Raw genomic sequence first — 17835 nt, forward strand, 5'->3', positions numbered from 1 at the left:
CACATAACAGAGCACTACCAGTACTAGCAACCTTGTTTATGCTTACTTACACTAGTATACTACAAGCCATAGCTAGTGCACCTTTGTACACTACCATCATCACTATACCAAGTCACAGTTCCAAGAATATTTGGTTACTTGATCCAACTATTCCACTATTTGGATGGAAGTTTTCACTTTTGATTATTATATGCTTGTTGTTATTTTTGTTCTTGTTAATGTTCAATGCCATATTGTTGTTTACCAAACCACTGATGAGATTCAAAATTATTGATCAATTCAAGCCATTAATAGATGCTTTTCAAGGACCATTCAAAAGTCAATATCACTACTGGTTTGGCATACAACTGTTGCTCAGAAATGTTATACTAGTGCTCTCTGCTATAAGAAGCAGCTTCAGTGTCACTATTTGCTGTGTTATAGTTATTACTCTGACCATCATTCAAGGTTATATCCAGCCATACAAGGACAAGTTAATAAATATTCAGGAATTGTTACTGTTATACAACTTTGCCATAATGTGTGTATTGCTCATATTCAATGGAAATGATATGATGAACATTATCACAGTAAATATGATGGTTGGTCTGTCATTTCTTCACTTTCTGATCATTGTAGTCTATCATGTGTATGCTTTTGTCATCACCATATATTGTGCCAAATTAATTACAACTATAACAACTATATGGAGTTGTGTGGTTAAAGACTGCTTCAACAAGAAGCAAATAGAAATTCAAAATGAAAGATTTACCATGGAAATTCCAGAGGCTCAGTATAACTTTGCTAACTTTCAAGAACCACTGATAGGTGAACATTAATTACTACGTACATGTATATAATAACTTTCTAGAGTCATTATACATAACATCTGCAATATTATACCTATATAATCACTGTATACAGTAATTTAATATTATTATATGAAATTAAGGAAAGCAGTTGTAATCAAACAAAGGGCTGTTTTCAGACGTGCCCTGCAATATAATTCAATCTACATGCAAGTTATAAACTTGTACAAAATGATTTCATATATGTTCTGCATTATGTGTAGCTATATGCCCTGGTTGTTTGTAGATAGCGCTAGCTACATTCAATTTACTGTACTAGCATAATACTATAATTGTGACCGGGCCTGCGAAAATAGGGCATATGGGCACATAAAATTTGCCTAATTTTTCATGCTTTCATGGCTTATAATTTTTGATACCATTAAGCAATGGCCATGACATTTTCAGCATGTATTACTCATTTAATTGGCTTTATAATGTAAGTTATAGACTGCAGATACTGTATTCCAGTACTGAGATATGACCTGTTGTGTGACAGGGTGTAGTTTGTGCCCACATGCCCTATTTTTGCAGGCCCGGTCACAATTATAGTTGAGCGATACATTCTTTGCACTTGCATGACGTTTGCTCACGCTGTCACATTCAAGTTCAATCTGCCACAAATTCATCGATGCATTAGATTTGCATCAGTATGGAAATTTTAATGAATGACACATGATTGGCACCAGCTCTGCTATAAATCTTACTAAATATGAGCAATTGACTGAACAACTGCACTGCTAAAACAGGTGTGTTATGGTAGCATCTAAAAGTGTTGCAAAAACAAGTGCTACTATCTGCAGTACTTCAGTTTTAACAGTGTACATGATTCAGAGGCAATTCATAACTAAACTGATAGTATGCAGGTAGCTATACTTCACTTTTATTAGATTCTATCAAGAAATTGATCTTTATATGGCTAATCATGATATCCTGTAGCTAGCTCTGTTATGCATGATGGTCCTATTCCTTACACTAACACTTGTTTTTTGTTTCCATTGTTATTATTTCACTTTCAATTGAGTCATTGTCTTGTTGTTGACATCTACTTTTTGTGTACTCAATGAACAGCACCTCGTTAGGCCTGCTTTATACACCTTACTATTGATATAGCAAATAGAAAAAGTCACTAGCATTGCCAAGGTGAATGCACTGTACAAAATACTACATCTTTTAAATTTGTCTACATTGCATGTACTGTAAAGAACAGAATTATAAATTTTCATATCTGTAAATTGTTTAAAGTACTAGTATTTTGGGATATGTTGCTCTCTTAGGAGACTGCATTATCACTGCAAATAGTAGCCACTACTAAAATAGCCTATTATTCTTTTGATTTTGCAATTATGTGCTGTGTGCCTATTATAATTATTGCAATGCTCTATTAGAGTATATAGCTACAATGTTGATGAATGATGATATGTAAAACTTCTTCTCTGACGCATTTTTTCACATGCACTTTGTCATTATAGTTAAATAAGCTTTAATAATTTCTTGGGGGCAAATTTTCATAGTGACATTATGTATCACAACTCATTAGAAGACACAAACACAGCTATCATGGATGCATGACTTTAAGGCTGTGACTTAATTAGGCAGCTTATTAATGTTATGCTCTAATGTCAAAAGTTTATCTGACTGCTCTATTAGAATTACACTTAATAGAGTAGCCATATCACGATATACATTTATTTTGTGTGTGGGTGGAAAAGTAGGTATTATCATTCTCTGAAAAGATGAGTGTACCAATAATGACAAGACTTCTAGCATTTATGGCAATAGTTCTTTGTACTGCTCCTACATATTCACTCTCCATTAGTAGCTGTGTAAGATTTGTTGCCATACACAATGTTTAACACTTTCTGAAATAGTTTAGTTTCCTTTCCAGTATAACTTCCATGTTTATCATAGTCAAATTTATCAGTCCGCACCATGTCCCCGAATCTGCCCAAGTCAATAGATAAGAAACCACTTTGACTATTGTCATTATGTAAAGATGTTAATAGTGATTTAGTTTACCTGCACATCTATGAAAAAATTTCATTCCATCTTGATTGCGGTCTTCTCTTGGTTTGGCTCTGAAAACTACTGCAATGCATTGGTCAAAATCACAGTCAATGATTTGTTTGACATGTCACCTACTGAACTATCTGATACAAGTCTCTGACTGGGATGAATCATACTCAAAAGTCTACTAGCTCCACTGCCAACATTAAGGTGTCCAAACTCATTGTCCCCTACCCGGTAAATGCTACTCGTCCATTTTCAACACCTTGCCATTCAATGTAACCATTCAATGCTACTCGTCCACTTTCAACACCTTGCCTTGCCATTCAATGTAACATCTTGTTGTTCATCGTCTATTTCAAAAGGATCAGTAAAATTTTCTAGTCTTATTATATAATATTACTGAATGATACACACACTACCCGGATGACTTTAAACTGCAGTTTATTAAATAGCTTGGAGTGATTGCTACAAAATAATGTCTTCTATTTAAGGCAAGGGGGATCATTATCAATTTCTTCACCCACAAAAGTTCCACTAGTAGATAATTTAACACTATTAGATAATAATAATTGGAGTTCCCACTAGAACCAATCATCCTTACCCTTACTATCTATTTCAGTACTATTCATCTGCTAACAGTGAGTTTCAGATTAAAGTTCAAATATATTCTGAATCAATACATGATTCAATCTGTCAATTAACATCACGTTGTAAATGGGCTACCGCTGGAGTATTTCAAAATATCACTCCAAAAATTGTTAATAGTGAAATCATCACCTTAGAATATGTAAATGGTCTTAGACTATTTCAATATCATATAGGTGATCAGATTACAGCTTGTTACTGTCCACCATCATCACATTACAATTGTAGTGTTGATCAATTAGGTCCTGTATATCCAGGTGAAATTTTGACTGTGGATTTGTGTCTGCCTTATAATGATGATGAGACTGGTGTCTTGTATGCTGAAACACATAACGATCATTTACCAAAATCAACTTGTAAAATTTATGACTATTATAATTATAATAACAGCATGAGACATATGTTCTACAAAAGCCACAGCAAAATTGTATAATTTTCCTATTGCTTCACAACATCCAGTAGTTTGTGAGTTATTCTTAACAGCCCAACCAAACTTGTTTACTTCTTACGATGTCTTTTATGTACACCTTCTTCCATGTCCATTATGATTTACATTTTTGTAATATTACAACATGGAATTTGTGTCTGTGATCCTTATCTTTGGAAATACATTGATGAGTGTATGATAAGTAGTCAAACAGTGAGAAGACTTTCCAATGTGTACTGATATAAAGCATTGAGTCAGGAAGCACAGATAGCAAGTACATGATGTCTAGTGATTGTCCTATCTACTATTGTTTACCAAGTGTGGCTAGAATCAAATTACACCATTCAGATGCTCAATGTCAGCCTCACAGAACTGGTTGGTCTCTTGTGTTTGCAATGTACAGAAGGGTACAGTGTAGTGTTTGGATCCAACCAATGTAAGAGATGCTCCAATGTTCACTTACTCTTTATTATCTATTTTTCATTTACTAGCTTATTTCTGACAGTGCTCCTTTTCATCCTTAACTTGACAGTGACCTTGGGAACTATCATTGGACTTACTTTGCATGTTAACATGGTTTGTATCAATAGCCCGTTATCGCATTTACAAGGTCAATTAGTGACAGTTCTATATTTACATATTTATACTGCAAACCTTGGACCATCTTTTCAAATAATGTGCTTTTACAATGGCACAAACATGTATACTAAAATGTGGATGCAACTTACTTATCCAATTTATTTGATAATCATTACTACTACATTTATCTTGGGTAGTTGTTACTCTAGAAAACTTTATCAGTTAACACACAACAGAGCACTACCAGCACTAGACATAGTGACCTTGTTTTTGCTTACTTACACTAGTATACTACAAGCCATAGCTAGTGCACCTTTGTACACTACCATCATCACTATATCAAGTCACAGTTGTTTAATAGAAATGAAACACTGAATATAATTACAGTAATGTGATGGTTGGTCTGTCTTTTCTTCACTTTCTGATCATTTTAGTTTATGATCTTTATGCTTTTGTCATTACAATTTATTGTATAAGATTAACTAAAATGGTTAAACATGCATCAACTGCATGGAGTAGTGTATTTGAAAAGTGCCACAACAGAAGGCAAAGAGAAATTCACAGTGAAAGATTTACCATGGAAATTCCATATGCTCAGTATAACTTTGCTAACTTTCGAGAACTGCTGATAGGTGAAGATTAACTAACTTTTGGAGTTGCTGCAAATCTTTAAAAACTTTAACTTTATCCATTTATCACCAAACAAATGCCCATATTGTTATAATTACTGTATGCAATGGTTTCATTTTGTGCTGTGCATGCTTATTTTTACTTATAGCTGTTTCCAGATACAACATACATGTATCTTCATTTATTTTATACATTTTCATAATAATAACAGCATTAACCCTTGGGGTCAATTTTTCCAGGTACAGTAGCTAGGTCTGCAACAAATGTATAACTAATGTCAGTGTGACATACAGTGACACCAATATTTTATCACATGATGGCGAGAAGTCAATGTTTTAGTAGTGGTTGAAGGCACAGAATATCTCAGATTCCAGCTGTCGTGGGGGCAGTTGGAAACAGTGGAAATGGAAACGGAAAGTGGAAAACTGAAATGGTCAAATCATCATATAAATGTACCCCAAAAGTAAAACCCTTGTTTAGTGGCCACCTCTTAAAGACCACCTTCTTATAAAGACCACTTCTGTACAAAGACCACATTGTAATTAGATCCCAAAGATGGCTAAGGACCACTTTGTGGTCACCTTTGATAAAAAACACATTACATTTTAATATTTGGTAAGCTTCAAACACGTATTTCATGACTCATATCAATGTCATCTATACCGTCATTGCTTAGTTTGTACCAGCATAATGTGTCATACAAAAATATTCCATGCAAGTTAAATATATAACTAGTACACTACAAACTACTGTATCAACAAAGAGCCTAGTCTTTTTATAGCTGTTTTGATAAAGCGGTCTGACATGGGATGTTTGGATCTAGCTATATTATTGCAATGTGAAGAGGTGGTCTTTGTAAAGAGGTGATCTTTATAAAAGGTGACGATGGAGTAGTCAGTATGCCTTAGCCATCTTTGAGATCTAATTACAATGTGGTCTTGTGGTCTTTAAGAGGTGTCCACTAAACAAGGGTTTTACTCTAGGGTACATTTATATGATGATTTGACCATTTTTTAGTTTTCCATTTCCACTGTTTCCAATTGCCCCTTGGTACATGCCTAGATGTGGTTGAATGCAGAGAACATTTCAGATCCCAACTGTTGTGGCTTCCTTGGCATTTCAGTCACCATTGGGTCTGGGATTTTTTCTGCATTCTTCACAGTTTTAGATACATGTTTCTGACTCCCTGTATTTACAGGCTTAGTCTTCTCACAGGTCCCTAGTGGGATAGCACTTATTATGAGCTTCTACTTGATTATAATGTTGTTAACTGATCATGAACACTGGTTGAAAAAGTGTATTTTGGCATAAAGGCATACATGTGGTAAATATATGACATAGCCATAACACCTACCATCTGACAATATTGTAGTTAGAAGATGTTCACTCACATTAAATGAATGAATAATATACAGTATTATTATAATAAATTCCCACACAATAATCATACAGTATGGTAGTACTGGGTTTGCAATTTTTTACAACAGCAAATTAACCAGTAGCTAACAATTCTTTCATGGAACCTTGGCAGTGTTGGTTAGTAGGCAGAATGAAGTTCAAAGTGTCTTCAGAGCAGTTAAAAATGTTCCAAAAAGCTGCTATATACAGAATTTTAAAATTTCATATTTGCCGTAATTTACTTTTTTGTTGTAAAATAATTTTCATATGCCGAAACTTGTATGAAAATTTCTTACACGAAACTTTTTGCATAAGATCGAACTACTCTAATAGAGCAGTCATTCACCTAAATCATACAAAAATATTTTTACATGAAAATTTTTATCACAAATTTTTTTGCACGAAAATAAAGCGGATTACGGTAACACAATATATGCACTTTTTGCTGACAGCCTGACTGCATTCAGATACAAAATTAATTTTATGGCATACCTGGCACCATTCTTTCTTTTGATGCAACATGTGTGGGACTGTGGGGTAATTATGATATTTAAAAGGTATATAAACAAGTAACTGGAAAATTAAGTTGGATTATAAGGATCAAAGGGAAAAAGTATAGTGAAACAAGAGAATTGATGGCTGTAAATTAGTGAAACAAGAGATGCCTGCATACTAGTAGACAATTAATCCCTACTTCAGTCTATACCCATAGGAATTAAAATCTGGTACTAGTATATGTGCAGGTGTCTGCAACCTCTTGTGTTTCACTACTTTTCATTTCTTTTATACCTAATCCAACTTAAAATGTGACTGGATTTGCGAAAAGGTACCTTTCTACACATTTTACATACCAGCAAACAAAATGATGTAACACTTGCCTCCTTACACTGATTAACTTGCTGTTAGTAGCAAAATGCTGCCAGATACTGTAGCTACACTTAAGGAAACTTTCAGGCAATTATGTGTTATGATGAAAAAGTTATGAAGTTTCAAAGCCAAAAAAATGGGTCATATTTTGTGTGTGAAAAAGGTACCTTTTCACAAATCCAGTCACAAATTTGCAATTGTATTCTACTTGACGTACTTGTACAGTATGTACCATATACAAATATTTGTGATTATTCTGTATGTCAACACACTGACTCTTAGACTACAACAGATTGGTAATACAAAACAAGGAAATGACATAATTATTATGATATGCTTCTATACTACAATTATCTTTATTCTCTAGAATGCATTACTTGTACCTATTTACAGTACTTTGTGTATTATATAATAATCAGCAACTTTACTGCTTTCTTTATTAAATTGAATCCAGTAATATGCATGACCAATATCCAAAATAAAACTGATAAAAGGTTGTAAGGATATAAAAGAAAAGCTATTAGCTAATATGCATATGAATGATTTGATTAGACCATTCTGTAGCTACACTTTTAAGTTTTCTTTTGGGATGGTTATAGGATTATAGCATTTCTCAGCAGTCAGCATAACCTAACACCATTGCACTAAATTCTTGACAAAGTGGTTTAAATCACCGTACAGCCATTGTATAGCTTCTGTATCTGCACTTATTGAAGTCACATGGATAAGACTAATTGATTTTTAATTAAATTTTACCCCACTGGGGACCTGTGAGAAGACTAAAGCCTGTGAATACAGGGAGTCAGAAACATGTAGCTGAAATGTTAATTTTTTGTATGAACAACTCCAAGTGTACATGTACAATACTATGCATTTGGATAACTGTGAGATTCTCAGGATAATTATGCGTGACTAGTACTGTTTGCATGCATACTGCAAGCTTATGTATTACATTAGGCCACTCCAAGTCATACCTTAGTTTCTGGTCACTCCCAAGCCTACGAATGGATGCGGGCGGGCGGATGATCAGGACTTCAGGACTATAGGCTCTACTGTGACAATATACTGTATGGTATTATTATTTGCTCAATTTAGCAAATTCATGTTGATTTTGTTTTTAGCCAAACTTAACCAACAACATAAGTAGTTGTGCTTCGGCAAAAAATGCACTAGGAAAGTTGTTGATGGATCATGGCTAGCTATACACTGATGTATAGCATTTAAGTATATTTATTTATCTATTTAGAATATACTATAGGAAATGTTTTGCTCGTGTAGCTACTTATGCTTTCCAAGTGAAATAAATGTCTCATTAGCTATGTCAGGAAAATATTACTATGACTTATAGCTAAGTTGTTCAAATGATCATGATCCAAAATGAAATTTAACTTCTATTTTCACATCAGAAATTCTTCATTCAAATGTGAAGTCTTAGCCCCTAGCTATGTGTTTCCAGCCTTCTAATCAGTAACCTTGAGAAAAGTAACTGTCAAAGTTTTGAGTCATTGAGTGCTCCAGACTAGTGTTTTTTAGTGATCATCTGGGAATGTTTAAACTATAAGGGTTTCTACTTGCCAATCTAATTTTAGTTATGGAAAAGTTTAAGTTTAAGCTCACCGAATGTTGCCGGCTTTCCATACCCCTGCAGTGTTCAGTGATAAGGAATTTGAAGTTACTAGACTAATCATTAGAGGACTACATTTGAATTATAAAGTTAAAAGCTATGGCCCATCTGCATGGGCTAGTAGTTAATGCTACTGAAATTATTTGGTTACAGAAGCATTAGTAACAGTTATAATCTGAACAACTAAATAATCAAGGACAAAACTAGCTATAGTTAGAAACATTTTATTAGTGTGGCATATATACCTAATATTAGAGTTAAGAGTAGTGTGACTGCTCTATTGGAATCCCTGACTGCTCTATTAGAGTATCTCGATCTTTTGCAGTAAAAAATAAGTGTCTTGCTGGATCACATGTACTTAAGCACCTGTAATATTAATAATAGTCCTCATAAACTAGGGTTCCAGGTTTACCATGCGGGCGGGTGACCAGAAACTAAGGTTTGACTTGGTGTGGCCTTATGTACATATGAACTGGTAATGCATTAATGAGCTAAATTTTATCACGCTGCCATTCCATCATACCTTTAGTTAGTACTCTGTTGTGCACGATAAGCTCACTTGTTGTCCATGTCAGTCAATACTTGCTCTAATTTTTTGTTCATTGCTATGATTGTGTTTCACTTTCCATCAAGCCATTTTCTTCTTGTTAGGCCTGCGCCTATTATGCCGGCATAATCTTGAGAATAATAGGTCACCAATTTCGTGAGAATAATTCCGGAATTATAGGATGGTTACAGGCATAATTTTAGAATAATCGGACGACCACGGAAATAATCGGTGGAATTGGAGGGCGTGTCTCTTCTTGATTACCTAGAAGAAAGAGTTAAGCTACTACAAATGATATAAAGCTGACAGGAGTGCTGGCTGAAAGGAGCTGAAAGGCCTCTAAAAGATCGATATACTCTAATAGAACGCTCAAATACTCTAATAGAGCAGTCAGATCGTTTCATGTTAACAATCTGCAGCCAGCATCAGGGATTTAACTGCATGATTATCTGCAATTCTGAAACTTGTACATCTTATACCAGTGTATCTTCTTCAAGTCTTTGAGCATTATTATCTACCTAACTTAGCTATACAGTAGTTACAACATATTATTATAATACACTAATAATTAAGTACACTTGAATTATTACTGTAGATACGTAGCTATTCTAAGTCTGCTGTAACTATTATGGATAGAAAAATGATGTGTAAGGTGGAATGCTTCATATATGGCTATTAATAATTCGGACAAAACTACTTATAGCAGCATCTTGAAAACTAAGCGACTAGCCACAGATATATACTGAATGAGAATAATTATGGAATAATAGGCTGGATACAAGAATAACAAAAAGAATAATAGGAGAGGTTTTTGGGAAATTCTTGAAAGAATAATAGGTAAAATTTTGAGCATAATAGGCTCAGGCCTACTTCTTGTTGACATGTTGTAATTGACTGGCTGTTCTGTATATTGTTGGAAAACACCTTGTATACAGGCCTGCTACACCTTTTATGAACAGCCAAAATACTGCACCTGTACATACATGTTTCAAAATTGCACATAATCATGCAGTTGAATCCCTGATGCTGGCTGCAGATCATTAACATGAAATTTAATGATCTGACTTCTCTAGAGTATTTGAGCATTCTATTAGAGTATGTCGATCTTTTAAAGGCTTTCATCTCCTTTCAGCCAGCACTTGTATAATAATGTCAGCTATATATCACTCTCAGTAGCTTAACTCTTTCTTCTAGCCAATAGACACACCCCTTAATTCCACCGATTATTTCCGTGGACATCTGATAATTCTAGAATTATGCCTTTAACCTATTATTCCAGAATTATTCTCACGAAATTGGTGACCTATTATTCTCAAGATTATGCCAAGGTAATAGGCGCAAGCCTACTTGTGGAACATTATGCTCTAGCCTTAAGGAAAATAATGCCAAGATAAACAAAATTGCCTATTTCAGCTATTTAAACAAGTTGATGTTGTGCTACTTCTAAAAACCAGGCGCTATAGACAGTATATGCTACTACACAGTAAAAACAAACTAGTGAAAATCACTACTAAATGTAGTGAACGTCACTACTAATGTCTGCCACAATACTCACTATTTTTGTGTAGTGACGTTCACTACTAATTTTGTGAACGTCACTACATTGACCACCAAGTAGTGACGTTCACTGCAAAAAGTAGTGAGTATTGTGCCAGAGCAATTCACTACTAAATTTTCACAGTGTATGAATTAGCCAACTATGTATTTCTATTAATATTTTTACAATAGGGTTAGTTTAGGGTTGTGCAATAATATTATTAGCTAATTCTCATATTTCGTAATTCATGAAATATTGGTAATTCGTTCAATTACGTTGCTATGCAATGCTAAGGAAGCGTTTGGTAAAGAAACCGCATTTACCACCATATTACGCACTGAAGTATGCTTAAACTGTTTTATAGTGTGACTGACGTGTTTTTCCCCACAAAATTAATTCTCTCGACAAAGCCTCAAAGTAGTCTGGCGCGGCCGCCCCTTCGCAAACAGGAAGGGTCTGGGGACTCTAGCATTGTGTACTTGTGCGAACTTACCGAAAACTGGTGCGTCCAATCAAATCGCTTGCCTGCTCATTTAGTGACGTAAATATCCGCTTTGGCTAACTTGATAGGCGGCAAACTATGGCTTCTGTTTTGCTTGTCACGAGTCTTGTCCAATTAGAACAACTTATCGCGAGGGGTCCGACACATGCTGAAATCACGTACACCCACGGCTGAAATCAACTGAAATCACTGCATGAAATCAGAAATCATTGAACGAAATCAGAAATCACCGAACGAAATCAGAAATCACTGAAATCACACAATTGTCTTGAAATCACGGTGAAATCTCGACATGTCACCGAAATCTAACGTGAAATCTTCATGAAAATAAAGTTCAGAGTTACTCAAGCATGGTTTTGCTACAGTAGCTGTCGCAATAGGCATCCAAACTACTTACTCTCGTTTATCTGACGTAGCTACTCATGCAGTTCGATACTATACTGATAGCTAGCTAATTTTGTTTTGTTGTGACGCTATGAGGTCATGAACGAGTGTTTCCGAGATTCAGCTCGCAATTCAGTCTTTGTGTGCAGGGCTAACTACTGCACCTGCTGCATGCATCCTGACTACATGAATTACTACTATCTCAGCTATACTACACCATGCAGGTAGGCGTGGCTGTCACCTTTACCCTTATAATATAATATATAATTATCATGCCCGGTTGTTACTATCTAATTCAGCCCATGCATACATGGGTGGTGTTATTATTATTAACACTTTACAGTGACTAGCACTGAGGTTCTGACAGCAACTTGTTAGCTACTATTATGCTGGAAGTATACTGAGCTACATGCAATATTTTTTCCCTTATAGCTTTCATACAACCTCAACTCATGTGATTTAGTTACTTTGAGAAATTCATAGCTAGCTCTGTATATGTAGCCACTGAACTGGCTACTCCATTTAATCTCACCTCATTGTTCTTGTGTATATACTATGTGTGTGCATGTTGCTCCATTCTACCCAGCTGTTAAATGGGGACCTGGTGTCAACTGGAGAAGCGGCCCACCCAGCTGTATAACATCAAAGAGACTGATAGCTGCTTATTACCAGATTACTTGTGACATAGCTACTCATATAATAAGTATATATAGCTACATCTACTTGTACTGAATTCAGATAATTTACACATGCATGCTAAATATATATTTACACATCAGTGTTAATATGGTATATATGAACTCTTGATACAGGTGCATGTGAATGACACAATTTCAAAAAAACAAAAAAAAAATAATCAGCATTTTCTAGTTTTTGTTTCACAATCATTACAATACCACTTATCACCAACTAAAGAAACACTAATGTTTAAACATGTAGAATGGAACCAAGTTATCACAACAGATCATATCCTCACCACCACTATCTGGTAATCTACATATACAATAAACATTACATTTCTCAACACAAGCAATCCTTGTGGCATACTTTCGGGTTTTTCTTGTTGGAAACAAAGTTATCTTTTTTTCTTCTAGGACTTTCTTAAATGTAGGCGTAGCTCTCCTTGATTATATACTATCGTCGTTGGATCTTGCCCTAACAGCAAACTGGCAAGCATAGCTGTAGCATAAAGACCGCAATCCACAGAATTTGTCTGCCTTTGTACATTCATAACTGTGATGTTAAAATATTTGTCTTTTGACTGCACTAGTTGTGCAATAATTCTTTGAGTATCCTCACTAGGTGATGTAAACATTGAGTTACATAGGTAAACATCACATTTCCCCACTTGTAACACTGCCCAGTGTGATCTATCAGGAATGAACAGCATTTGCAAAGATTGCTCATAATCTTCCAAGTTCAATAATGTTTTATTGAGTAACAAACTATTGTGAAGCCCTCCAATGAGACGAAATTGCATCTTTGCTATGTTGTGAAATGCGTTAATGTGGTTATCCTTTAGTTTACTTCCATTGAGTATCATGCAACTGCTTGTCTTTGCTAGTCAATATAATTCTACCACATTTTGTCCACTGGAGTTGTGTTTCAGCCTCCAATCTGTTGTCATCATTAACAAGTATTGGATTGTTTCTACTGTTAGTACATGTATCCTTTACTTCATCCCAGAAAATATTTTGGATGGTTAAAAGGGTGCTTGAATTAAAAGAGAACTCTTCTGATGTTATTAGTTTGATACAGGCCTTCAGCACTTGTGCTGTAAAGCATTAATAAATAAATAAATAAATAAATAAATATTATCTGTATTTATTTGACTTATGGTATTCATTGTTGATCTAGGAGGATACTGGATAAAGGACTACTACTTGTCGCTTTTGTTTGTGTAGAATTAGCTTTAGTGATAGCCTTTGGTGGAAAAAAGTTATGTACTGTAATTTACTATCTCTGGACATCAATTTGTTTTTTCAGTACATTTTGGAACATGTTGACTGTAATTGGATAAAATTACACTTCCATCCAAACGTATGATTTTTTTACATAGCTTGCAGTAAATATACACACAGAATTGATGACCGGAACTAGTACTACCTTCCAAAGCCTCAGATTTGACCTCAAAATCTTTATTTTCTTTTAAATCCTTTTTTATTGAATGATGAGGATTTTTATCATTTTTTTGCCACTTGCAAATCTGCTGCTGTACCACTGCCACTGCTTTGGCCTCAGTTAGGAGATCATTAGGTTTTGTACTGCTATCCATCAAATTCATACTGAGTTTAGTCTTCTTCTGTTTAAAGAAGATTCATTACTCACCGACCGTTTGAGACTTAACCGCTTAGCCTTTTCCTCTTGATCTAGGCTCTTTCTAACTTTGTCCACAAAATCAATAATCCTTTGTCGGTGACCTGGCAAAAACTTGAAGTGCCATGGTGTGTAACACCACGTCGAAAGCGAGGGTCTTCAATGAATTCTGTTGAAATGTATTGTCCAACTTCCTCCAAGGCATTTCCAGGGTTTCTACTAGTATCCATTCTGGAAATTACTTGCATGCAATGTGTCATATCCAGTAGTCATAAAACTATCAGCAACATAATCGGGCAACTCCTTCAATGCAAGATGAGCTTCTTCTTCTTTCGATACCACTACTAGCTCTTCAGTGTTAAATTCGGTGTTACATTCACTTGAATTATCATCCATAGCTCTTTACTTCAAAGAACTGTATTAATAAATGGAAATTAAAAATGTAGTTAGTCATTAAGGCATTACTTAAGAAGAAACTGCATGTCAACATGTCATCAAACAATTTTGCATTGAGTGGATTTATGGCTCACAATAAGGTACCGTATCACACAACTTTCAGAGAACTTATAAAGCCATAGAATGATAATTAGATAATAAGTTAATCACTGTATACCTTCTGCATGCATACTTTGTCACTACAAGTAGTTGCTGTAATAGTATATGGTCTATATACCACTGGTAATTTATTTTGCCATGAATTTACAGTGATTGTACCTATGAAGCATTTATATAGGTTTGTTTCATAGGGATCATTATAAATTGACAATGAAATGAAGGATAAATGCCCCCATAAATTACCGATGGTACTTCTATGGTATATCAGTGAAAATAAAATTAATAAACTTCATAGATCACATGAATACACAATTGATTCATATTAGTAGAGAAACCATGGGTACTTTATAGGGTAAATTAGCTACTAGTGTAGTGGCATGGTCTGTAAAATAGAGCCTTGTTGTTTGATTGATCGAACCTAGCTCCCCTTCATGTTTCAACAGACAGTGCAAAAATGACTATCCCTTTGCTCATGGAGATTTTGCATTCAACAGAGTTAAGGTCAAGTTTCTGATATTTCTCTGTTTCATAGGCTTTTAGTAACCTTCTTTGCGAGTCCCCAGTGGGATGGTAGCTACATAGTAGCCAGCCACGAGAAGTCAGAATGTTTAAGTACTGCTTCAATCCAGGGTCCCAAGCTGTGTGGGTCCATTGGCATTTGCCTAGACTGCAAGCTGCCATGGATCCTGGTCTAGTCTGCTTTCGATCAAGTTGGTGTCACGTTTCTGACTCCCTGCTACACATAATTTCAGTAGCTTTCTTTGTATGCAGGCTTCAATAGGGCACTTCTTTGTAAGCAGGTTTTAATAGGGTAGTGACTAATCAAGAAATTCAACACATTTACTGGTGCTAAAAACTATTGTAAAGGTCAACCCTTTTTCATTTGTCTCTTGTTGAATTTCGAGACATTTATTTTCCCAATGTATCCCTCTCCGCTCTCTTAATTACAGAAATTAATTGCTATTACAGTAGCTATAATGCATGCACAACGCGAGGCACAACATCTTCACACTTACCATTGGCACGAGGGCTGACCACTCCAAGAACTCCAACTCTATCAATGCCCTTACTGATACTAAAATCTCCTTTCTGGCAACTTCCCCAGCTTCTTTACACGCCAAGCTACCCGCGGATATCAACACTCACGTGACTGATTCAACAGAAAACGGTCGCGAAATCACGGAAATCAACTGTGAAATCAATTTCATACGTGAAATCACGAAGAAATCAGAAATCAACTTAGAAATCAGAAATCACTTGAAATCGCCCTTCGAAATCAGAAATCATATCGATCGTACGAAATCTCGTACGCTATTTTAGTAAGTGTCGGACCCCTCGACTTATCGTGAAGGAATAAGGATGGCATATTTAAAAAGTACAAAGAATACGTTTAAGTAGTTTGTAAGTTAGAAGCGGTGAGTTTTTTTAGCGTTCCACTGGATGTGAATATCGCGATGACTAACGATAATGGTGCAATCTAATTACGGAAAACCACGTCTCTCCCCCTAATTACATTCCATTCGCACAAGTACACAATGCTAGAGTCTCCAGACCCTTCCTGTTTGCGAAGGGGCGGCCGCGCCAGACTAGCCTCAAAGCTGCTCTTCATTTTCGTTCGCGTACATAAGGGATATGCCCCCTTTCAACTCGAAGCGATAGGCTATTCCTGGTAGTGTACGAGGCCTGCACCATTGTTTTTCAGTTGCTAAACGCCTGAAAACCTCAAGGGGAAGTAGTCTGAGGAAAGTCGCCACACCCGTATTTCAGTCCGCCGAAAAGAAACTACCTCAGAGCAAAGTTCACCTGTGCAGAAGTTTATTCATTTCACTTTTACTTCTTACGTAAAAGCTGCTTTTACCGTTATTTGTGACAGAATTTTGGAAAATCACCATATGGGCGCGCGTGAGAATTTTCATTTTCAGTGGGCTGCTAATAAGAGCAGGAAACAATTCTAAAAATATTTCAAGAATTTTCTTGTAATTTAAGGTATTGAGAATGGCTTAAAACCATCAACAAGTAGATTTTCACTATAAAGTTTGTAATCTGATCATTAAATATTTGAGGTGTCAAATGCACCCAAATGGGTGATTTTCCAAAATTCGGTCACATTTAACGATTTTGCTCATGTGGGTGCGTACGGACAAACATAGATAGGTACACACACACACACTTTTACGAAAATAATTTTGCGCACACGCCTGGTTTAAAAATGCTTTTCTTGGTTCCTTTTGACTTCATATATTTTTCAGTGGACCTTCTTCCAGATTAACTTCTAAGGCTTCTTTTGTGGTTGGGGGAACTTCCTAAGGTAGTGTTAGGTGCATGTTCTATTAGGATTTTGGCAAAAAACATAGGCAATCTCTATTATGAACAAAAATGGCATATTTCAGTTATTTAAAAAATACTTTTATTGGTTCGATTCCTATTGACATTATATTTTCCAGTGTACCAATATTTCATCTAAATTAACTTCTAAGGTTTCTTTTGTGGTTGGGGAGCTTCCTAAGGTGGTGTTTAGGTATGTGTTCTATTAAGATTTTGGCAAAAAACATAGGTGATCTTGATTTTATTATGAACCACTACTGTGGTCCATGAAACTTGTCTTGGCTTGAAATTGCTTTATACTTGTTGTCTTCCTTTATTGCAGAAATAAGAGTAAGACTGAAAATTTCAATTTTATGACCAAGGGTTCATAATTTTTATATAATGAACTCTTGGTATGACAGGTGTTATTTAAGCTATTTTGATGTTTGTAATGGAAACAAATTTACAACTAGCACAGACCTCCAGCATGCAACCAATTAACTCAAAGCTCTGCAAGGTGACCTATTACACTCTACAGGGTGTTCTGTTGCTGACTGCTACAGGATTAGGTGATTTTGTTCTCTGGTTACCAGATGAAATACCACTGGGATTTGTGGCTGCCATGGCCTTTGGACTGCACTAAACAATCTGGTGGATGATGTGTTACCTTCAGAGGTAAGTAA

General features: G+C 35.5%; 1 protein-coding gene and 1 long non-coding RNA gene across 2 annotated transcripts in view; one reads left to right on the plus strand and one right to left on the minus strand.

Moving 5' to 3' along the window:
* LOC136254802 (protein NLRC3-like) overlaps positions 1–17835 on the minus strand; it is a 101616-nt gene that overhangs the window by 44453 nt on the left and 39328 nt on the right. The window lies entirely within an intron of this gene.
* LOC136254807 (uncharacterized) overlaps positions 1–17835 on the plus strand; it is a 123472-nt gene that overhangs the window by 14688 nt on the left and 90949 nt on the right. The gene's annotated exons all lie outside the window — the stretch shown is intronic.

Source organism: Dysidea avara, chromosome 4, assembly GCF_963678975.1.
Source record: "Dysidea avara chromosome 4, odDysAvar1.4, whole genome shotgun sequence".
NCBI classification, from domain to species: domain Eukaryota; kingdom Metazoa; phylum Porifera; class Demospongiae; order Dictyoceratida; family Dysideidae; genus Dysidea; species Dysidea avara.